At 31.5% G+C, this 25,520-nt stretch overlaps 1 protein-coding gene across 3 annotated transcripts in view; it reads left to right on the forward strand.

Annotated features, from left to right (window-relative positions):
* ZEB1 (zinc finger E-box binding homeobox 1) overlaps nt 1-25,520 on the forward strand; it is a 167,967-nt gene that overhangs the window by 2,467 nt on the left and 139,980 nt on the right. The window lies entirely within an intron of this gene.

A 25,520-nucleotide genomic window follows, 5' to 3' on the forward strand; every position in this document is an offset into this window, starting at 1 on the left:
GACATGTGTGTGACATGTGAGTCTGAACCACCCAGCGACTGTGCAGCTGCTGTAAACATGTTTACCTGAACAGGAAAGAATGGATTTTTCTCCTAGACATTCAGTGATATGAATATTATACTCGTAAGACGTATCAACAGATGACTTAAAGGGGAATAAAGCTATCCTGAAAGATACTTGAAATCAACAGGAAAAAGACTCTTGATCGCTGCAGCAAATGGCAACTTGTGCAGGTAGAAAAAAGATGGTGTTTAGTTTTCTCCTGCATGTATGTCAGCCCCCTCTTGTCTGCTGCTTTCATTCTCGAGGGAGGGATTTATTTACCAGGCTTGCTGTCAGTGTTTTTCCTTTGTGTTTAATATTAGAAAAACAGATTTGGGGCTTTTTAGCACAAAAAGCCTTGTCTGCAGTATGCATTACTCTCAGAAAACAAAAGGTGTTTAAGATAGCACTGTACAGGTATCTTCCATTTTCCTCACTTTTGCTTGTATTCTTGCATTTCTTTTTGTTCTCATGCATTTTATCCATTGCTGATCATTATAGCCATGCTATTTGATTTAACCTCATATTTTGCAAATTAAAATGAAGTTACATGCCATTGTGTTGTGAAACCTCAGGATAGGTGCTGGTTAATATTCCTTAGCAATGCAGTCATCTTTAAGTTGCAGATGTGTTTTTGGATAGAATTGGCTGGAAAAAACTCTTAAATCTTTTTAATGAAATAATGGTATATACAGTGAGAGATAATCATAGAGATATTTTATGTTGTTTATGGATACATAATATTTTTATTAATTTTGAAATAAGGTATGCAGATTTTACTACTAAGCCTTTAGTAAAACATTTTAATTTCCTTTCTGGAATATATCTGCAGAATACAATATTAATGGGAGTTTCAAGTAATGTAGCTTGACAGGGATAAGCCAGTTGAGTAAGGTTTGGCTAAAGTATCAAGCATTGTGGAGTAACTTTATGGTAATGCCATTAGTCATCTATAAAGGAGTGACTTTAGAATTGCTTGAATTGATTATTGCCATTTGTAATTTAATGCTCTGTTATATTTTTAAAATCTGTCTTTTATGATTTTCCACATTCTACTCTCTTTGTGACATGGTTTTCTTTCCTTGAGAAATGTACTGTAGCTGCTAATGACCACATGCTAATTGATTCACCTTAGATGGAATAGCAGGTGCATATTTTTCTGTTATTAGCACCATTTCTTCTTGCTGTCTTTGGAAACCACCAGTAGAGGATGCTAACAAAAATGATTATGGATATAGTTGTGTCATAAGTCTGTCTGTCTTCTGTGCTCATTGAGATCTGCTGTATAATTCTGGATTTTATTGTTATTTAAAACTAGCCCAGGATAAATTAGACAGAAGCATTTTCTTGTTTATGGAGACTAGAAAGAAGTAGGAATATTTTAACTTGAATAATCTTATAAACTTGAGCTTTTTAAATCTTGAATTGAGGTTGATATTATTTTAGTCTTGCATTAAAGCAATCATGTTCCTTTTAAAAAAAGTTTTCTTAGGCTTGAGGAAGAAAATGTAAAGATTGACTATTTACAGTGTATATTTACTATACTTTTTAATCTCTTTTGTTCATAGGTTTCCTGAAAATTTTATTATTTTAGATATTAAAAGGTATAAAAGTTTAAGTATGATAAGGAAAACAATTAATTGATAATACTGTGTAATAATTTTTCCATAATTTATGCAGGCTTAGAATATAGATGGGATGGCAGATAACTATGAAAGTTTGTTAACCAGTACTCTCAGATATTAGTGGTTTCAAAATTTTACCTTTTTTCCCTTTCAAATCCATTTCCTATTGATAACCCTCCCCCATCCCATTTCCTTAGTCAAGAATCGCATCTTATATAAATTGTAAATTTACTAATTATGAATTAAGGATCTAAGTTTGATTTAAGTGCAAAAAATTGGTAGTTTATTAATTGTTCATGCTTGTATTCAAAGAATACTACTTTCAGCAAAGTATATAAATTAAAATTATTACTTATACATAATCGCATAGAACTTAATGTATTCAGTCATGTCTTTTTGTTTTGTGTCCCCAAGATTGTTAATATAACAGTCAACTTTAAGCCTTTCATTAAGTTTAATGTTAGGAGTATTTATTTCCCTAATTATTTTTAATGGTGTTTCCATAAATGTACTCATACCAGTACCACAATGCAGTAGTCTTGAATTAAATTAAAGCATTACCTGAATTGTCAGGTAAGCCTGCATGAACTTCTCCTGGGTATTGTGTGTGTGTGTATGTGTGTGTATGCATGCATGTGTGGTTTTTCATTTCCTGTCAGCTGTCAGGTAGTTCTTTAATTCTATATTCTAATTCCTTAGAGCTCATTAGTTGAATAGGTGTGGTTCACTTTTTGATGAATTGAAAAACTTTACTATGGAATTATGATGTATGTAATTGGGCATGGAACATAATTTAAAAGTATTTTATAAATAGAACACATAAATTACTTCTTAAGACAATCCTGATAAAAAGCATGGGAAATATTTAATGCTTCTTGTTTTGTTCCCTTATTAGTCTCCAATATTTTTGAAATTCCATACCTTCCTATGTTTGCAGTTTTAGTAGCTTTGAAGCATGTGATGAGAAGTTTGTATTAAATTGTGGAGAGTATTTAAAAAATAATAGCATAATTATTTCTCAGATTTGTGTTTTTATGCCTCCTTTTGCTTTCCTTTGTATAAATCACTTCTAAGTGTGTGAATAGAGCCAGATGTAAACACAGATGCAATATCATGGAATTATGCTCTTACTTTAACTACCTATGTTGAATTGCAGAACAGGAGAAAAATCATACAGATGTTGGAAGAAGATATGCATTAGCTTGCAAAAGTACAGTGAGAGGTTAGATGACTTGATGTAACTTTTGAAATAGTATTTCAGATTGAAAAAGATTTATCTTTGCAGCATGACTTAATTTATGGGAAATATATTTCGAATACAGATATAAGCTAAAATAAAAGTGCATTATTGAGAGAAAATTTGGAAAATTTTACATTAGAAAAGTGCCTTGATAAAATGATTTTTAAAAAATATCCTTTTAAATGATAATGTTGTGCATATTACTAGCTGAATAGCTATCATATAGGCTAAAAGTTGTATAGATTGATATGTATGTAGAAATGGTTTTGTTGGGACCATAATTAAAATTTTGTACTTAAACTGCACTGTTGTACACAGAGGAACAACCCAGTTGGCATAAACCTAAGCAAATGTATTTTGGCCACTGCAGCAGTTTTCAAAGATGCACCTGAATTTTTATGAAATGATAATAAAGACATATCTTTAAAAACTTAAGTCTGATCTTTAGGTATTGCTAAAGGAAATAATATTTTCTTTGGATGGGAGAGTGTTTTGAATATTGTATTCTTAAAAGCAGCATTTTAGGACATTAATTTTACCACATGAAAATTTCCAATATACAGTGAGCAAGTCTGGATTTTAAATTTTATGGAGGTGGGTTATACTGTTTTTAACCTGAAATTGGGTGCTAGAAAATATGGCAATATATTATTTAAATAACAAAATGTTCTTTAGTAAGTAGAATTTGCCTTAAGATTGTTTTCAGGAATAAAAATTGAAATTTAGAACTTCATTAATTTTGTTAAGACATACTTTGGAAGTATATCTTGTGTATGTAGATATATTGAAAACTTTTCAAAGTGCAAAAAACAAAACAAAAGCCAAGTTAATATGTATGTTTTTATTAAAGCTCTGAAACTTTAAATTCTTAATTTTTCATTGTCTAAGAAGTTAGTTTTTTTCTGATTTATTTCTTCAAACTGCTTCTGCTATTCAATACATGTTCTTCTATATAGAGATTACATTTATCTGTCTGCATATAGTCCTGTATCAGTTAACAACATGAGAATACACTCTGAGAAATGTGTGATTAAGAGATTTTATCACTGTGCAAATATCAGATTGTACTTACACAAACTAAGATGACTGTGATGTCACTAAGCAATACAATAGGGGATCACCACTGTATATGCAGTTTTTCATTGACCAAAACATTGTTATGCAGCACATGACTGTACAGTAATCTTCTCTTAAAGGAGGTCATATTCCAAGATGTTCCAATAGTACCCCCAAATCTTGGATAGTACTGAAACCCATAATTATAATGCTGTTTTTTCCTGTACATACATAGCTAGGATAAAATTTAACTTACCATTTATGCACAGTAAGAGAATAACAGCAACTAATAATAAAATGTGGCAATTATAATACATGTTTTAGTAAAAGTTATTTAAAACGTTCAAATTGTGAAACAATAGGTGAGGATTATTACATACATTTCTCATCATGATTAGCATTTTATATTTATTGAGATTTAACATATGGAGTTTGAGGTATGAACTGTTCATAGAAGACCCTATGTTTAAGTAGCATTTAAAAATCATCTCCTTTGCAGTAACAACCACATTTATGCAGAAATTATCGGTAACTGATATTTTATGATCTCTTAATTCCTTTTTTCCTCTCCTCCATCCATATTTAAGCTTAAAAATGAATGAACTATACGTCTACAAGTTATGTAATTTCTCATTTCTCGTATTCATTGCTGTATTCTATATCAAAAATCATGTTTTCCTTTTTTAAAGTCTCCTAATTTCAAAATATTCTGATTTAATTTTATCAAATAGGATGTTGTTTTTCTTTGGATATCTCAGTTACTATTTACAGTCACTAACTTACAATATATTTTGATTTCACTTTTTTTTTTTCTGGCATGGTGTTGAGGATCCCCTTGAAAGCCTTGGGCATGCTCCATCACTGAGCTACATCAGTAGCCCATTGATATCCTTGTTCTGGAAGTCTGTAATCCATAATTCTGACAGAAGGGTTGGGATTTGTTTGTTTGTTGTTAAGTAGATAGTTTTCAGGGTGTAACTAGTTTCCTGATTTAATAAATTGTCAATTTTTTTGAATCATAATTTTTAATGTGAAAGATTATCATGTCCAAAGTAATATTTTATCCAAAATCTGATACAGATGAACCAAAATTTAGTCTTTAAGTAGAAACTGCAGAGGATACTTGAACATGTGCTTTGAGAAAGTTTAATGCCAGACAGATGTAATGCCATGTGGAATAGCATATACTAAATAAAACCTTCCATGGAGTTTATTTTCTGAACCAGGGCTCAAGTTAACCTTGCTCTGTGTTAGTACATGAAAAGGCTGTGAAATCACTCTCTCTCTTTAATGTTTTCTCCTTTCTACCCTAAAACTAAGTTGCTAATTATTTCTATTGCTATATCATTTTCTGAATGCTTTTTGGTACTCTTGGTGTTTTTTGGTAGAGGTGTTTTGCTTTTATGATGGGGGAGGGCAGCAGCAGGGAGGAAGGAGTTGGACTATGAGAAAACAATTTTACATGAGTGTAAGTATTAATTAAGAAAGTAAAGTGAAATAATTTTGGAGCTGGATGTATTTGAGAGAAGTACCCAAAGCCTCTTCTGCAGATAAACAAGATTCCAAGAGATACATTACTAGTTAGCTGGGCTAGGTCACAGCTTCTCAGATTCCTAGTTTAGTATTCCTTTTATTAGGTCATTTGTGCATATTTATCTATCATGGTTATATGAATTAGATGCCACTTTCAAATTTATCATAATTAAACCCAAAATGTCTTGTATAGGATGCTTATGGTCTGAGAAAAAGTAATTTCTAAAACATGTATCAACCTATGAAATCTAGTAGTTTATGTTACTGTATTGCTTAGAACATTTCAGGTGCATAGAGTTAATTTAGTTTTATTTAGAGGCCTACTCTTATTTGAATTATGTTGTCTTCATTCCCAATCCTCATACCCCTTTATTTTTCCATACCCTAATTTAACTAAAACTAATGTGTTTTTAGGTATGTCCTTTGTTGCATAGCTCTTGTAAAATTTTGTAGTTCTTTACATGTTTGTATTTATAAAATTGTTGCTTTTCTCTTTATTTTACTTATACATGGCATTGTTTGAAATCTGTTTGTGTTGCTGAATGTATATCTTGCTTATTTTTTCATATTTTTTTTAGTTGTTGGACACAATACCTTTATTTTATTTATTTTTATGTGGTACTGAGAATCCAACCTAGAGCCTTGTGTGTGCTAGGTGAGAGCTCTACATAACCCTAGCCCCTTGTTCATTGTTTTTAACTGTAGTATTTCATGTGTATAGTAAACACAAATTTCTTATTAATTAATTTAATGATGGATGCCCAGGTTGACTCCAACTCTTGGATACATTATGTAATAAGCATTAATTATGTAATAAGCATCTTCCTTTGTATCACTAATGGCTATGCAAGAGTTTCTCTGATGACATATCCAGTTATGAAATTGCCAAGTATAGATCAATCACTAATTTAATATCACAGAATTCTACCAGATTGGTTTTTAAAATGGCACCAACAGTTTCTACCCTCACCAAGAATGTATAAGAATTCCTATTTCATTTTTGCCAGCTCTTGGGTGCTGTACAATATCCTGAATTTTGCTAATTTAATAGCTGTTTAATAGAATTTCATGGTTGCTTTATGTTTTTGTTTACCAGAAGGTTGATAATTTCTTCAAATCTATTTAGCCATTTGGTATCCCCTTTACACATCTGGCCTGTTGATACCTTTGTCTATCTTTTTAATTGTGCTTTATCTTCTTGTTGAGTTTCAGAATTACTTGTGTATTTGATAGGATAATTCCCAGTTGTCTGTTGACTTTGACTATGGTATAGGCATTCCTAATTTCCATGTATTCAAAACTCAAATTTTTCTTTGTGAGTAGTAAGAAGTTCTTCTTTTTTAAATTAAATTTTTTTGAATTTTTTATTATGTAATTATTTATTTATATATGACAACAGAATGCATTACAATTCTTATATATACGGAGCACAATTTTCATATCTCTGGTTGTAAACATTGTATTTTCACACCAATCCATGTGTTCATACATGCTCTTTGGATTGTAATGATCATCACATTCCACTATCATTAAAGGAAATCCTTCTTAAATCCATCTATTACAAAGATGCTTTCCTAGAATTTCTTCTATTCAACTCATAGTTCGATCTTTCATATGCACATGGAATGCACCTTTTGAAATACTGTTTCTTTCTTAAGGGGAACATGTATTAGTAGTTAAGAGTTTTGGTTAATCCTGTATTTTACTAGCTATCTCATTTGGCTAAATTAATCTCCCTATGTTTATATTTCCCTATATGTAAAATAGGTATGATAATCTAAGAGTTGGGAAGGCTCAGTGGCATGTGAAGCATTGTATCTAGTGCATATTTAACCATTTAATAAATGCTCATTTAAAATTTTATAAGATTTGTTTTAAACACATCTTACATCAATTGACAATTTCTTGTCTGATATTAATGCTAACTAATATGACTACTATCTTAAAGAAGTTTGCTAGAAAATATGTTTATTGTTTCTGTAGCTTTAACCTTCAGTATTAGTTGTTTCTAATCTTAGACAAGGCTGTTTGTTAAATCATCAGTACTCTAGTAAAATACAATGAAGTTTCATCTTTTTTAAAATTTATTTTATTTATTTTTTATAGTATTGGAAATTGACTGTCAGACAATAGACACAATATCACTGAGCTATCTCATCAGCCTACTGAAATTTCATCTTAATGCTGCCTGTGATGTTTTTCTTAGCTAGAGGAGGGTTGCCTTGTACTCATTTTTTAAACATTATATTGAAAGAGCCCTTACCATATCAATTTTATTTGTGATATTGAAATGGACTTCAAGGATAAAGCTCTATTCTTATTCTGCTGTATGAATCAAAGAACCCAACCCCAAGGGAATGAAACTGTGTATTTTATATTTGAATAATCTAAGCAGCATTGAGTCTGTGCTTTTCATACATCCTTTTGACATGGAATATTTCGAGAAGATAGGAGTTTTACATATTACATATTCCTTGGTATAGATCAGAGCAATCCTAGGACAAAAGTTAAAATCATACCCGTGTGTGTATGTGTGTGTGTGTGTATTTTAATTTATTGAGGAATAATTACATATAAGATATACTGTTATACATATACATTTTGATGCGTGTGTGTATGTATGTATATACACACATACATACTTGTGTAACCATCATCACAATTAACGTATAGAATATTTTATCATCCCCAATATTCTTTTGTACCTAATTTCAGCCAGTCCTCTTCATCTGTGGCCCTAAGCAGTCAGTGATGTATCTGCTTTTGGTCACTAGAGATTAGATTTATTGATCCTAGAACTGGAATTATACAGTATATTCCTTTTTAAATTTATTTTTAGTTTTAGGTAGACATAATATCTTTATTTTATTTTTATGTGGTGTTGAGGATCCAACCCAGTGCCTCGCGCATGCCAGGTGGACGCACTACCACTTGAGCCACATCTCCATCCCCAGTATATTCCTTTTTGTCTTTTTTCTTTAACTCTTCATAGAGTTCTTGAGATTAATGGTACCAGTAGTTCATTCCTTTTATATTTCTGAGTAGTATTTCATGGTATGCGTATACACAATTTGTATAGCCATTCAGTTAACAATGGTCCTGTAATTTTGGTGGTTTCTGTTTTTTGTTGTTGTTGTTGTTGTAAGTAAACATAAGCATTCACATACAAATTTTATGTGAAGTACACTGACTTTTATCTTGAGTAAATACTCAGAATTAAGAATTTCTGGATCATTTAGTGTCTATATGGTTAATTTGGTAAGAAACTCACTGTAAAGTGGTTTTAGCATTTTTACTTTCCATTAGCAAATGTATGAGCGTTCTAGTTGCTTTACATTCTTGTAAACACTTATTCCTGCTTTTAAATTTAGTCATTCTGATGGGTTTGTGGTAGTATCACTTTGATTTTCATTTGTATTTCACCAAGACTAATTATTTGTGATGATCTTTTGGTGTACTTACAGACCATTTGTTTATTTCCTTTTGTGAGATGTTCAAGTCTTTTGCCATTTTAAATTGGTTACTTCTTATCATTGAGTTGTAAGAATTCTTTGTGTATTCTAGACTAAAGTTCTCTGCTGGATATAGGATTTAAATATTTTCTACCTTTCTGTGGCTCATATTTTAATTTTCTTAATGATATTTTTGAAAGATGTGTGTGTTTAATTAACTTTATTGAGTAATAATTACATACAAGATAGACTGTTATACAAGTTTTAAATTTTTATGAAGACCAGTTTATAATTTTATTCTTTTAGACTTATGCTTCCTCGTTCTATCTAAGAAGTGTTGCTCACTCAAGGTGAAGATTTGAAGATTTGGTCCAATGTTTTTAGACGTTTATGGCTCTAACAGTTAGGTCTGTGATCCATTTCATGGTAATTTCCGTCCATATTCTGTTTTACTCTTCATCTACAAGCCTGCCAGAGTCAGCCTTCAATAATTTGCAAGAACCAAAATTTAGTCCTAACTCCCTAAAAATTCAGTATGAGAATTTGCGTTTGAATTTTTAAAGTATGTATTTTTTTCAGGGCTTACCTAAGAACCAAAGCTCAAGATTATAGAGAAACATGAATCCTATGTCTCCCTAGTTGAGAGAGAGAGAGAGAGAGAGAGAGAGAGAGAGAGAGAGAGAGAGAATATATATATATATATATATATATATATATATATATATATATATAGTGTTCGGTGGACACAACACCTTTATTTTATTTTTATGTGGTGCTGAGGATTGAACCCAGTGCCCCGCACATACCAGGGGAGCGCGCTACCACTTAAGCCACATCCCCAGTGCTAAATATTTTTTTAAAAGATAAATTGCATTGTATTTCATCAGTGGTTTCAAGATTTCTTGTGTCCATCACATGTTTTTAATTAAATTATTTATACTTTTTTTAAGCTACAATTTCAGAGAAAGATGCCTAAGGAGAGTGGCCATAGTTAAGCAGAATGTGAGTGTTTTCTTTGTGGTTTCTTATTTCCTACAAAACTTTAATGAGCTTAGTACTATACCATTTTTTTCATATTCCATAGCTTCTCCCTTTACATGGTAATTTATTTAAAACTACCATTTATTTTGAGTTAATTAAGGGAAATAATTTTATCTTCAGTATGACTACTTGATCTTAATGATTTTTAGTTATGTATTTTGTCCCTCACTTGGCTAGTGTTAAAAAAAACCTTTAGTTACATTGAACTTTGATTAGCTGATTACAATATACATTTATTTACTTACTCATATGTATCTTTTTCATTTCCCAAAAGATGTAGGTATCACTGGATTAATTCCTGTATAATTCATCCTTTGTATTTTCTGTTTCTTTTCATCATCTAAGTTTTTCTTTGAAAATCTATTATAACAAATTTATACTTTATTTTTATTTTTCTCTTTATATTTCTTTTCGTTCTGTATTTATTTTGGACATTCAGTGTATTAATGTAGAATTGCTTTTGACCTGGTACCTTCATAGGAGCATTAACTGGGAGATAATCATAGATTCTAATATGGAGCCTGCCATTAATTGGCTTATGAAATTGGGAAAATAAATTCATCTGGGCCTAAGTTTGTTCATCTGTGTAATGAAAATGATGGATTACTGTGTAGCAGGCAATAAGACTGAAGATGACAGATACAGTACCTTGCCCTAAGAAGCTTACAGTGTAGTAGGGAAGAAAATTGGAAAACAAACTCTTAGAATATAGTTTGGTAACAGATGTGATATTCTTTCCCATATGCATAAAGGGGACTGTGCTTAAACTGAGTCTTGAAGGATGTGTCTGAATTATCATTTCAGGGAGAATAGCATGTGTAAAGACATGAGACACAAGTAGCACCTGCAAGTCACATTTTGCTGAATTGTGAAAGATGAATGGAAGCAATAGCTAGGGAGACTAGAGGTTAGATCAGAAGCAAGTGAGTGGATTATATCATGAATATGATGAGGAGTTACAATTCATCATCTTTGTATGTTTAGTATAATATGATTAAACATTTAATTGTAAAAGGAAAAATTGATTCATCTTGCTTTCCTGAGCAAATTTTGCTTATCCTTATGAGTGTATATATAGTTCATATAGTAATTGCTTTGAAATGGTGCTGCCATCACCATTATATCACCACCACCACTTACACCATCATCATTGTACCAGCGAAAGGCTTACTTTCCTAAGTATAAATGGCCTTAGTTTAGAGTTGGTGACTGAAGTCTGTACACCAAATTGGTTGTACATTTGTGTGCTCTGTACTTTGACAGAGAATTGTACATTTTCACTTTTTTCTAAATCAGTAACAAATATGTGTGAATTTACAGTCTTATGGAATGAGGTAGTTTTACTGCCATTAATTATGGTACTCTAATGATGTAAAATATTCTACATTTGTTGTTGCTAGGGAGTTTCTAGATTATTTCTGGCATTTATTAATAGTTCTATGTAGAGTCTCATCCTTTGAGCCTGTTATTGGATTTTTGACTATTTTTCTCTACCACAGATATTTAATATAATTCAATTGAACAATTTTTGCCATTCTTTAAACCAGAGTGGTATAGTACCTGATTGCCTATGGTGAATGAGGTAATAAATAAACTGTCTATTTTATTGCCTGAATTGAAATATCTAGTCATCTATAAAACTCTCCAATTCTAGATAAAATAAAATTTTATTTACTGGAATGTTTCCTATTCAAAATACTGCATTCAGGCCTGATTCTTCTATTGAATAAAAATTCAAGTCATATTAAAGAATGACTTTATGACATTTGCCTGTAAATGGATGGAATCTGGAGACTATGATGCTAAGTGAAATAAGCCAATCCCCCCAAACCAAAGGTCGATTGTTTTTGCTGATTTAAGTTAAATCACATTAAAAGGGAGGTGGGGAAGAAGAAAATTTCAGTTTAGACAAGGGGGAATGAAGGGAAGGGAGATGGGATAGGAATATGAAAAACAGTGGAATGAATCTGACATAATTTTCCTATGTGCATATATGAAAATATCAAAGTGAATCCCACTATTGTGTACATCCACAAGAATGGGGTACTAATTATAATAAGATATATTTCATCCTTATATAATTTTATCAAAATGGATTCTACTGCAATGTATAACTAAAAAGAACTAATAAAAAATAAAAATAAAAGGCATATAGAAAGCTTGAAACTAAAAAGGGTAAAAACCCAAAAAACCAATATGCCTGATAACACTAAGTAGAAAAAGATGTGACTATATTAGTTTCATACTGTTGACGTTGAGGCCTTACGAGTATAATATTCATATCTTAAGAGAGTGAGGGTCGCTAAGTAGTGATAAAAGGAAAATATAATTTTAAATTAGTATGTAACTTATAATACAATATATTAAGGAAAAAGTAGGTTCACAATTATCATCATAGTGTTATCATTTGAAGTATCTCTCTTAATAAATATTGGAACAAACAGAGAAAAATCAACAAGAAAAAAGATTTTAATGATAGGACACACAAGCTTGCCCTAATGAACTTGTAGGTAAAGTTAGAAAATATTTATAATTATCAATACAATTATGCATAGATTGCTATGCACATGATGTGTATCAGAACTTGCATGTAACTAAGGTGATAATTTATGGAGATTTATGGACTTTAGCATTTACCTTACAAGAATAAAGTCTGAAGAATAATAACCATGCATTCCTAAAAACTGAAAAAGAATAATGGTGTACCCCTTAATTAAAGTAAAAGAAAATAATAAAGAAGAGGTATAAGTTGATGAACTAGATAATAATAAATCAGAGAAGAAAATGCAGTTAAAAATAGATTTTTGAGAAAACCAACATAATTAACTAACTAACACACTGCTGGCAAGATAGTGGAAAAGGCGTCACAAAGTAGTATCTGGGGGAAAAAGGGGAGATGTTACTAACTGTAGGATGATCAACTTTATTGATCATTTAAGTAATGATCTAAGATAATCTAATTGAAAGCTTAATTAAATGGACATATTCCTAGGAAAATACAGCTCATAATGGCTCAAGAAGGTGAAGAAAATTGAATAGACTTACAACATAAAGGAAAAATAGTCTCAACAGAGAAAAATACCAACTCCAGACAGTTTTACTAGCAAGTTTCACAAAACATCCAAGGAATAATAATTCCAGGCTTTTAGAAAGTATTACATAGCTTGGAAAAAGAGACAACAGTTCCTACCTCATTTTATAAAACTTAAAAGTATGGGAAATGGAAATTGCAGCACATTTCTTAACCCAAACATAAATGCATAAGTTAATAAATATCATCCCACTTGATCCAGCCATGTATAAGAAAGTAACACATCATAACCAATTTTAGTTTATCCTAGAATTTCAAAGTTGGTTGTATATTAGAAGACCAGTTAATGTAATTTGCCACATTAGCCATTTAGAAGAAAATAGTCATGTGAACATCTCAATAGACCCATTTATGATAAAACTTTCAGTGAACCAGTGAATAAAAAGACCTGTTCTTACCCTCATGAAAGCACTTTTTTCATTTAAAGAAAATCTCCAGCCCAGCCTATTACTTCAGTGGTAAAGTATTGAAGGCATTTGTTCCCTTTGGTATAAGGTAAAAGACAAGAGTGCCTGTTAATGTCACTTTAGTCAACTTTGTACCAGAGGTATAGCTAGTACCATAAGTTTTTTAAAACAGCTATGAGCATTAAAAGGAAAAATAAAACTATCAGTATTTGTAGATTATATGACTATGTATGTGGTACAGAGAAATCACCAAATGAATTATTAGGATTACTTTTGAGTTTAAATTTGTATGTAAAAGTCATTATGTTTTTAAACCCTTTGCTGGAATATGCAATGAAAAAAAACTATATAATTACAATAGTATAAAATGATATGATTAAATCTAATAAACAACATGAAATATCTTTATGAGAATTACCAAACATCTTTGGCTGAGCTAAAGAAAGAACACATTAAGTGGCATAATGTACCATGTTCATGGACGAAAATTGAATTTTGTGATGATGTCCATAGGTTCACTGCCATACAGTCAAAATATCTACACTTTGTGGAAGTTGATAATCTGATTCTAAAACTTAGAGGGAAGAGCTAAGAGGGAAGGTATACTCATTAAGGAAACTTGATCTGTGATGGCACTGAATTGCTGATCAGTGGAAACAGGACGACCCTTTCAATAAATGGTATCATTGATTAAATGGAAAAGAAGTTCCTCACATTATTTAGAAAAATCAGTTCATCTGGATTATAGATGTAAATCTAAATTTAAAGTAAAGTTACACATAAAATAAAACTAACTTCATAAAAAGTAAAATTATCTATATGACTTTGAATAAATAAGAGAAAGGCATAAAGCAGAACAAAAGATTGGTAGTAATATATATATTAAGAATTTATTTTCACTAACGGATTCTGTAAAGGATGTGATGATTGTTAATATTCATCATATATAAAAACCTACTTGGTGAAATAAAGACAACCTAATAGAAAACTGGAAAAAGGACTTGAATAGGCCCTCACAAATAATGAACTCATTTGACCAATGAGCATATTACATGCTTAAACATTCCTCATCTGAAAGTCTGTAATCTGAAATGCTCCCAAAACTTACTTTTTTGAGTGTCACCATAATAATGGAAAATTCCACACTTGATCTAATATGACAGATGAGTTGCAGAACACAGGCACACTAAAAATATTATATAAAATTACCTTCAGGCTATGTGTATAAGGCTTGTATGTAACACAAATGAATTTTTGTGTTTAGATTTGGGTCCTGTCCTCAAGATATCTTATTGTGTGTATGCACATAATCCAGAATCTGAAAAATATCCCTAACAAATCTGTTTCCAAATCTGAAACATTTCTGGTCCCAAGCATTTCAGTATAATCAGCCTCTATAGGCTATTCAGCCTTATAAATAATAAGAGACCTACAAATTAAAACCACAGTGAGAAAACATTTCATATCCCCTACGTTCTCAAAAATTAAAAGCAAAGTAATATTGCTGTTCATATGGATTTGAAATAGCCATATCAGGTAGAACATGTTTTTTTTTTTTTTAAATGCTATTTTTTTTTTAAAGAGAGAGTGAGAGAGGAGAGAGAGAGAGAGAGAATTTTTAATATTTATTTTTTAGTTCTCGGCGGACATGACATCTTTGTTGGTATGTGGTGCTGAGGATCGAACCCGGGCCGCACGCATGCCAGGTGAGCGCGCTACCGCTTGAGCCACATCCCCAGCCCAAACATGTTGACACTAATATAAATTGGACATCTTACACCGTAATCTTTTTTTCCTGTGTCTTAGGAAATAAACCAGGTGATCTATGTAGTAGTTCATATAGCGTTCCTCATAGTAACAAAACTAAACTAAAATAAAATAAATACCATCAACAATAGGATAAACAAATTGTGGTACAGTTATTGAATACATTTCTGTACGGTAGTACTGACTTTGAATTGGTTATACCTAGGCTCAACAACTTAGATCATATCAGAAATGTAATGTTAGAACAAATACAAATCACAAAATATACAGCAGGATTCTATTTATATAAAATTCAAGAGTATGTAACATTAATATTATTTGTGGATATGAACATATATGGTGCAACTCTAAAAGGATGAAAACATTTAGGGATGAGTGAGGATGCAAAGTATGTATTGGAGGTCAAGTAATATTTTTTTTCCTTTTTTAAAAAAAACTGGTGTTGTTCAATTCTCTCCCTTTTTTTTTTTTTTTCCCTCCCCGATATATCATGAACTATGTAATGCGATAAATAATCAATAAAAAAAAAAAAAACTGGTGAATTCTCAAGTGTTTATTCTTTATATTTACTTTATAGAATTCTTTAATATTTGATATTACTAATTACTGAATATAGTTGGTCACTACTGATAATCAACATTTAATTAAAAATAATAACTAAAAAGTGAATCATTTTGAGTATAGTACAGTATTTGCTATGTATTTCCTGTACATGTGTATTTATTTTTTATCAGTTCTCAAATGTAATCAATTTTCTTGGAATAGATTTAGTTAGTACTATCTTTGTATATAATTGAGCATAATAATTTCTACCACTGGTTATGAGATACTCCAAGATGTATTTGTTTCACAAGCAGTTTAGAAATTTTAAATTCTTTTATATTTTTCTAAGAATAAAATTTACATGTTTACTACTTCCACATATTTTCTGGTTATTGTCCATGTTTTATGAAGTTTGAAAAAGGCATTACCTTACCTTATTATATTTTTGTAACTTAAAATATGTATTTCATCTTTTGTTCTTACTATTATGTTTAAATTTGTGAACATTTTGTTTCACAATCTTACTGTTTTTTTATTTATCAAGCAGCATTATTTTCAGGCACTATTATAATCACTTTAAAATGTTAACTCATTTAATCTTCATTATAAGAAATTTATTATTCTTGTTTGATGGATCAAGAAACTGAGACACAAAAAAATTTTTGCCTAAAATCAACTAGTAAGTGGACTAATACTCAGTCCTAGGTAATCTGGCATCATAGTATGTGCACCTAACCATAAGGCTAGAAAATACCATGTGAAAAGACCTCTGTAGAGGAAGTATGCCATCTTTTCCAATATTATTTAATAAACAGACGCTGGTTTTGAAGTTTGCCAGCATATTGTCAAATCATGATAATTCTCTTTCTTTTAGTTATGGATGAAAAAAACATTGATAAATCATATACTGCCTGGCATTGCTTAACTTTGTTCATGAGATGATAGTAGTAGATAGGGAAAAGTATCTATTTAATTGCAGATCTGGTCATAATATACCATGCATATCTGGTGATGGTGACCTTTTAGATGATGGTTTGATGGAGTTGTAATTTAAAATAAGAAAGTTTAATAGTAGCATGCATAAATTTGGGAAAACAATACTTGATTTAGGGATATTGACATGATACTTTAGGAAAGTTCTTATAGTAAAATAGAAGTAAATTGTGAATAGAAGAAATTGGGCAATTTAAAGTGATTTGTGAAAACTTTAGTAGTAATATTCTAAAATAAGGCACCAGGGTTAAATAAAGAAAAGTGTGACAGATCCTTTAGAGCAGTAATTCTTTACCCATTCAGAGTCGCACTCCATTTAGAGCTTTTATAGTAGAGGGTCTTACTTGAGAAAAGATCTTATGCTATAGTCGCATGTTTCAGGTATATGTTATCTCTAATAATTTCTGCTTTTCTTTGTGCTGCTTTTTGTTAGCTACTTCAAATAGATTTTTGTCAGGCAAAACACATGAGTGCTCATGATTTTTCCTTTAGAGCAGAAATGATAGATATAGCCTAAATTCACTTTTAGAGATTCTTCAAAGAGATATTATTTCCTTTTTAATTTGCTTGAATGGCCTGTTTTTCTTTTGTGTAAGATTATGCACATATGTAACGTACTGTAAGCAGTTATATACTTTTAAATAAGAAGGAGCTCTTGGAGCTGAGCAAAGATGTTTTTTAAGAATCCATATAAAAATAGCCGTTTATAACTGTGACTATCAAGTTAGATAATTTGGGCTGTTCACAAAACTGAGTAATTAGGAGTGTACCATCCACACACATCTGGTATTTGTTTTCTTCTACTTCTCTACTAGGGAAAGTAGGTCATGTAATTTATAACATTTTAATATTACTTAAATTTAATCCATCCCAGCATAACACAAGTCAGCAAATTATAGCCCTGGCTCATTTGGGGGATTCTCCTTCATTAAATGTTTCTCAGAAAGTGAGAAATACTTATTGATTACATCTTTAAAATTAAATTGGGGAGGTACTGGATACTGAACTCAGAGGTACTCAGCCACCGAGCCACATCCCCAGCCGGTGTTTTGTATTTTATTTAGAGACAGGATCTCACTGAGTTGCTTAGGGCCTTGCTTTTGGTGAGACTGGTTTTGAACTCATGATCCTCTTGCCTCAGCCTCCTGAGCCCCTGGGATTACCACACTTGGCAAAAATTAATTTTTAAATTGCTGTGATACTCCATAGTTTGCATTACTGGAAAGGAAAATAGGTATTTGTATAAATTTTTCTTTCATATATTGGGTTAAAAGAATCATTAAGGATGATTGTGTTATTTATTCAGTGACTTAAAATCTCTGTTATTACTCCCTTTTCTTCCAAGCACATCCTGTTCTAGGCACAGGATGTCTTCCCTAAATCATAACATTTTGAGAAACATTTTACAAATTATTAACTAATATTTTTAGTATAGGCCTGAAACCATTTAGAGGAAGAACTAGGACAATATAAAACTCTGTTTTTTGTTGAGTGGAATGGCAGCTAATCTGTAGGACCAATTGAAAGCATTTTAATAATAGCAATTAACATTTAGAAAGGAAAAATAAATCCCTATCTTCTCATTTTCAGTTTTATATAACTTTACAGTTCGGTACTTGATGACTTCCTTGCTATTCTTAGTATGAGATTAGATAGTATAATGTAACAAATATTTATTGATTTCCTATAGTGTTCTAGGCAGTGTGCTAATCGACAAAATACAGTGATGAATATAGCTGTGATTTTGCACTTAAGTAGCTCATAGTCAAATGAGGGGTAAGTCAAAACGTATGTTCAGTATATGCAGTCGCCATGATATTGAGAAATGGAAAGAATGGCTGAAAAAAATGTTTACTCAAAGAGATAATGTCTGAACTGAATATCCAGGGCAAGGAAGAGAGAAGAGGGATTAGGTTGATTGTGATGAAATTGATTTTGTGTGTGCACATGAGTACTGAAGTGAGGAGGACAGGGAAATAGGAACAGAGGACCAGAGTAGAAGATAATAGGAAGAAAGGCACATGAATAACATAATATGTTCTGAAAATACAAGCAGATCTGTGTTGGTAGGAGTATAAAATAAAGAGGCGAGTTTGGAGAGAGAATGGAACCAAATCATGAAGAGTATTTTGATACCATGTTTAGGAGCTTGGATTTGATATTTTTGTCTATGCTTGGGGAGCCCATTCAAAAGTTTTGAATGGAAGTATAATTTGATTATATTTAGACTTAATAAACCACTATAGATGTAATAAACCACTGTTCTATCTGTTATAGAGGATAAATTTGAAAGAATGCTTGGAGTCAAGGAGACTCTTGTGGTACATTAATGTTTCAGAGTGAAGAAGAGAAAAATAAGCCTCACAAAGGAGAAAGTGAAGGAGCTGACCAAAAATGAAATCATTAGTTGGTCAACATGAGGATCCAGTTGAGATATGAAACCACACATTTTTTTTCATGAAACATATTTATATAGTTGCGATTTCCTTAGATGTCTTTGATGAGGGAGATCAGAATGTAGCTTTAATCTAAAGTTGAAATTTTATCAGGCTGGCACAGTAAAAATTTTGAGTTTGGGGAAGCTAAGATGGTAGAGAAATTTAGATAACCAACTGTGTCAAATATTGCATGTTATGTGCCTTGCATTATTCTTTACATACAGTAACTGGTTTAATCCTTAAAACCAATATAGTTCTCATAGAAGATTCAAATTAAGTTCTTGTATTCCTAATGCTTGTAATATAGAATGGGCTGAAATACTTGTTGAAAAAGTGAGTAAGTATGAGGTATCGTTTCCATTTTACTGATGTTTGGAAAGTGAGCAAAAAGAGGTTAAATAACCCACAACTGTTTAGCCAGTAGGAATGAAACTGAGTTCAGGACAGGGAGATGATAGGAAACTGAGGGATTCTGGAACTCTAGGTTCCAGAATTACTCTCTCATGTAATGTAAAGCATGAGAGATGTAGAAGAGGAGAAAAGTAAAATGTTGGAGTTGATTTTTTCGAGATGGTTTGGTTTGGGGCAATAACAAAGGGTCAGGAGTGGTATAAAGGATTATTATTATAGAAACTCTAATGTCTGTATAAATGTTGAAAACTTCTAAAGCTGTAATGTAAATTTGGGTAGAGAGGAAGATTATGATACTACCTTTCATAAATAAGGAGGTATATAATTGAAGATCTGTGAACAAAAAGTAGTGGAGAGTGGAATAAATAAATGTCACTTTTCTTCTTCAAGTTCCAGCTTTTTGAACATAGGTTGAAGTTAGATTTGGCTTGTTGAAAGACAGGAATAAACTGGGTTTGTTTATTATTTATTCCTCCTGACCATGGATAAGGTTGGAAAGCTTGGGGTCAATTTGGCATAATCCCTGTGCTTATCTTTTTCTACTGTATAGAGATTTGCTGAGGGATGAGTGATAGTTATTTCAGAGGAAAAAGTACAAGCTTTGCTGCCTTCTCCATATTTTTCTCAGCAGACATACTGAGTGTTGCTGATTTTCATGTGTTAATGTAAAGCAAATTAGATGGGTTGCTAGTTGTTATTTGTGGTTCTCATTTGATACAAGAACTTATGTTGTGTAATAGGTACAATACTGACAAATTACTAAGTAAATTAATATATCACCATGGGCACAATACGTGGAATTGCCTCAATTTTCTTTTATCAGTGAACTAGATTAGATTATCTCATAGTTGTCAATATAAGAAGTTTTTATGCATTTATATATGTATAAAGTATACAATATTATTTAATTTTCTGTGTAAATTTTTGTAAATCTGGTAATTTTTATAGTTTTGTCAGCTCAGATTTAAAATATAATTTTTAACTAGGGTCTTAATTTTATGATGATGAGGATTAAAAAATCCTGAATACTAGTCTCTTGAACTTTCTGATGTAGGTCCTGATAATCTATTTGAAAATCAGGAATATTTTTAGGGTCACTTGGTGTGTAAATATATATAGTTACACACATATAATTATATAACTAATAAGTATATCCTTATTGGCTGTAATGGGTTAGAAGCTGCAAATAGTCATTATTTGTGAAATTATAAGACAGCTATAGGGGATCAAATGAAAAGGAACTGGTTACCTTTATTCTCTGTTCCCTGTAACTCATACAATTTGTTTTAGAAGAAAAGCTATTCAATATCTTGGAAAAGAAGACCCTTACCTCTTACCTTTAGACATGGATTGTAGGAAATTTCTTGCTAACTCAGACATTTCAAAATTTGTTCAGGGTTATTTTGAGTGTATTGAGCTGAAGCTACGGAATGGTTTAGAACTGAACCAATTCATATTTTTATTTTTTATTTAATGAATCAATAGCTTATTTACTTTTAATGGATTTATTTTAACAAGAAATAGTTTCAAATTTGAAGTAGAGTAATGTATTACACAGGTGGAATGTCTAATTAAATTTTGATGTAAGAAAACCTAGAAGGTCAAAATGTTTGAGCGTTTGTCCATATGATAAGATTTTATTGGTAATTTTCTAACAAAAGATTTTGTTTTGATTTAAGAATTTGGGGGAGGAGGGAAAGGAGAGTATGGTAGTCAGTGTATAAATTAGGATATTGAATATTCAGATTCACAAGCATTTCCCTAAACCATTTGTATATTCAGCATTTTGGTTTACTAGCCTTTTCATTTACAGTGTTCGTATCATTCCATTTATTAGTAACCATTTAGCTGAAGATTATGGTATATATTGTAAGATATGTAAACAGATTTTCACAGCTTTTATATTTTACAGTATAATAAATGACATTAAAACTATTTAAGATAGAAACATTAATTTTACCTTTCAGAATTGACTTGCAACAGGAAGGTAAAGTGATAACATAAAATTTTTCTAATTGGATTTGTCATGTTTTCTAGCTAATGTGATGAATCCATATCCTAAGTGCTAAGTTTTCCAACTGTATAAAACCACTTTTCAAAGCCTCGATGATTCTGCAATCTGTATTTGGGGTAAAAATGGGAGTTCATAACCCACTTGAATCTAATGTATGAAATATGATATGTCAAGAGCTTTGTAATGTTTTGAACAACCAATAAAAAAAAATAAAGACCAAACCAAACCAAACTGTTAACACCTTTATTGGGAGAGAAACTATTATGGCTTTTGAGGCTCTTCTCTAAGAAGGACACATAGGGTCCCTGCCCAGTTAGCATTAGTAGCCAACAGTCTAAAAGGAGGCTGATTAAAAAAAGGAAGCTGTTAGCAGAAACAGCCTCATTCATCTTTAGGGTTCATTTTGTTTAGAGGGGAGCTGAGCTTTTCTGGATTCCAAGGGGGTTACTAAAAATGCTAGGAAAGCATAGAAATTTTTTTATACAGACGAACAGAAAAAGACAAGAATATTTTCTAAGTGTCTTGCTTCCTTTGAAAAAGATATAAAAATGACTGAATGCAAATGTAATATAGATGCTTAAAGTGGAAAGAAACCTTAGAATTCCTCTGGTCTGATTTTTTTTTCATAGAACTGACAACCTCAAAAAGTTGCATGATTTGGTTTAGATCAGTGAGCTGGTTTGAAGCAGAAGCTATGAGTGCCTCACTAGTTTTGGTTGGTTAGAATTGTGAACAGTCATTACTAAAATATACGGGAGTTATAGAGGTCTATATGACAAAAGAACTACCAGTTAACTGTATAAATTGTTCACTGTACCATATCCACTTTATTTCAGAAGCAAAGTCCTATTCAGTGTCCTGTGTGAAAGATTTCTTACCTCCTTGCAAATAGAATTATGGGATATTTCTTGCTAACTTGGGCATTTCAACCCCTATTTTGGGGCTTATTTCTAGTAACTATATAGTTGGTTTTCAGAATCCTAGTTATAGAGACTTAATAATAAAAGAATATGAAAAACTTCAGGTGCAAACTAAAGGCAAAATGATGTAGGTTTAATACTTTGAAATTAAATCAAACCACATTTTTGAGATGTTTTAGCAGTTGCCCTCAAAAGTTTATATTAAATTAGACAGCTTTGGGAGTCATGTTTCTTTTAACAAAAAATAAATGTATCAGTGTCTAGTTTTTTCTTTTCAGTATAAATAAAGCATTCTGATGTGCTTATCTATTATGTCTAAAGTGTCTGAACTCTTTGCCTATCATGGATGAGTTCCATTACCAGCAGAAGAAAGAATAAAATTAAAAAAATGTAAGCAAATGTATTTCTTAGAGAATGTAGATCATTCCCAGCCCCCATCCAACTGCTACTTATTTAAATTAAGATTCCACTTTGTCAGCCTTAATGTAGTAGAATCTCACTCAATGAAGAATATAAGGATTTATTTAATTGAAAATATGCACTCATGAATTTTTATAACTTGTACCCCATCACAGAAATCACTTGACACAGGAAAATTACTATAAAACCTTCATAAACATTTCAGATTGGTCCATTATAGTAGTTTGGCTTGATGTACCATCTCCTCTTATGTTGTTGGACATATTTTGAAAGTTTTCTTATTAGTACCTGACATGACTATTTGTACATAAATTTTTTCTAGTTTGCATTTTCACCAACAGTGTATGTATCCTTTTTTCTCTACTTTCTTACCAACACTTAACCTTTTGTAGTGAATGATTAGCTAGTAGCTATTCTAAAAGGTCTGAGGTAGTTTAAACTTGCTTTTCTCTAGTGATTAGTGATAGTAAATGTTTTTTCATATACCTGTTGGCCCTGTGAATGTTGTCTTTTGAGAAATGTATATATAGCTCCTTCACTTTGTTTTTATTTTTGTTTTGTGAATCTGGGATGTAATGAAACCAGGGCCTCACACATGTTAAGCCAAATGCTCTATCAATTGAGTCAAATCCTCATTCCCTTTACTTCTTTTTTAATTTTTTTTCCTTGCTGTAGAGTTGAGTTCCTTATATATTTTGGATATTAACCTCTTTTCAGATTATGGTTTCCAAATATTTTCTCCTATCCTGTAGCATCACTGTTCACTTTTGATTTTTTCCTTTGCTGTGCAGATCTTTTTAGTTTGATGTTAATCCTGTTTATTTTTGCTTTTGTTGACTTTGCTTTTGGGGTCATACCTAAAAATATCATTGTCCAGACCCCTGCCATGGATCTTTACCCCTGTGTGTTCTTTTAGTAGTTTTATAGTTTAAGGTCTTAGGTTTAAGACTTTAATTCATTTTGAGTTGATTTTGAAAATGGTAGAAGATGAAGGTCTAATTTCTTCTGGGTGTAGCTATCCAGTTTTCCCAGTACCATTTTTTTTTTTTTGAGATTGTCCTTTCCCCATCTTTTTTTTTTTTAAAGCTGAATGGAATATATTGATGACACTGCAGAGACTGATTATAGTTCATTTCTTTCCTTTTGGCTGGAATGATTGTTTCCAGTCAGTATGGTAACCTGGTTATCTCGCACTGATGAAATATGATTGGCATTTGAATATGTATTTGACAAATCTGAAAGTGGATTAATAACAAAGTTTGATAAACAAATCTTTCAAAACACTGCATCTATGGAGAGGAAAGTAATAGTTTCCTTGCCAGTTAATAATAATAAGAAATACTGCTTAGAATTACCAGTTATGTGGACCTGAAAGGAACTGGTTCTTCTTTTTTTTATTTTTCCTTTTTTATATTTTATTTTTTTTTATTTATTGGATGTTCACAACATTACCAAGCTCTTGACAAATCATATTTCATACATTAGAATCAAGTGGGTTATGAACTCCCATTTTTGCCCCAAATACAGATTGCAGAATCACATCGGTTACACATCACATTTTTACATACTGCCATATTAGTGACTGTTGTATTCTGCTACCTTTCCTATCCTCTACTATCCCCCCTCCCCTCCCCTCCCATCTTCTCTCTCTACCCCATCTACTGTAATTCATTTCCCTCCATGTTTGTTATCCCATTCCCCTCATAACCTCTTATATATAATTTTGTATAACAATGAGGGTCTCCCTCCATTTCCATGTGATTTCCTTTTTTTTCTCCCTCAAAAAGACCACAACACAATAATTATGGGTGACTTCAACACACCTCTCTCACCATTGGACAGATCCTCCAAACAAAAGTTGAATAAAGAAACTATTGACCTCAATATCACAATCAATAACCTAGAATTAACTGACATATATAGAATATATCAACCATCACCAAGTGGATATACTTTTTTCTCAGCAGCTCATGGAACCTTTTCAAAAATAGATCATATATTATGCCATAGGGCAACCCTCAGTAAATATAAAGGGGTTGAGATAATACCATGCACTTTATCAGATCATAATGGAATGAAACTGGAAAAAAATCAATGATAAAAGAAGGAAGGAAAAATCCTACATCACATGGACAATGAACAATACATTACTGAATGATCAATGGGTTACAGAAGACATAAAGGAGGAAATCAAAAAATTCTTAGAGATAAATGAAAATACAGACACAACATATCGGAATCTATGGGACACAATGAAAGCAGTTTTGAGAGGGAAATTCATCGCCTGGAGGTCATTCCTCAAAAAAAAGGAAAAACCAACAAATAAATGAGCTCACACTTCATCTCAAAGCCCTAGAAAAGGAAGAGCAAAACAATAGCAAATGTAGCAGAAGGCAAGAATTAATTAAAATCAGAGCAGAAATCAATGAAATTGAAACAAAAGAAACTATTGAAAAAATTAACAAAACAAAAAGTTGGTTCTTTGAAAAAATAAATAAGATCGACAGACCCCTAGCCATACTAACGA

Source organism: Spermophilus citellus, assembly GCF_964194105.1.
Source record: "Spermophilus citellus genome assembly, chromosome: 6".
Classification (NCBI taxonomy): domain Eukaryota; kingdom Metazoa; phylum Chordata; class Mammalia; order Rodentia; family Sciuridae; genus Spermophilus; species Spermophilus citellus.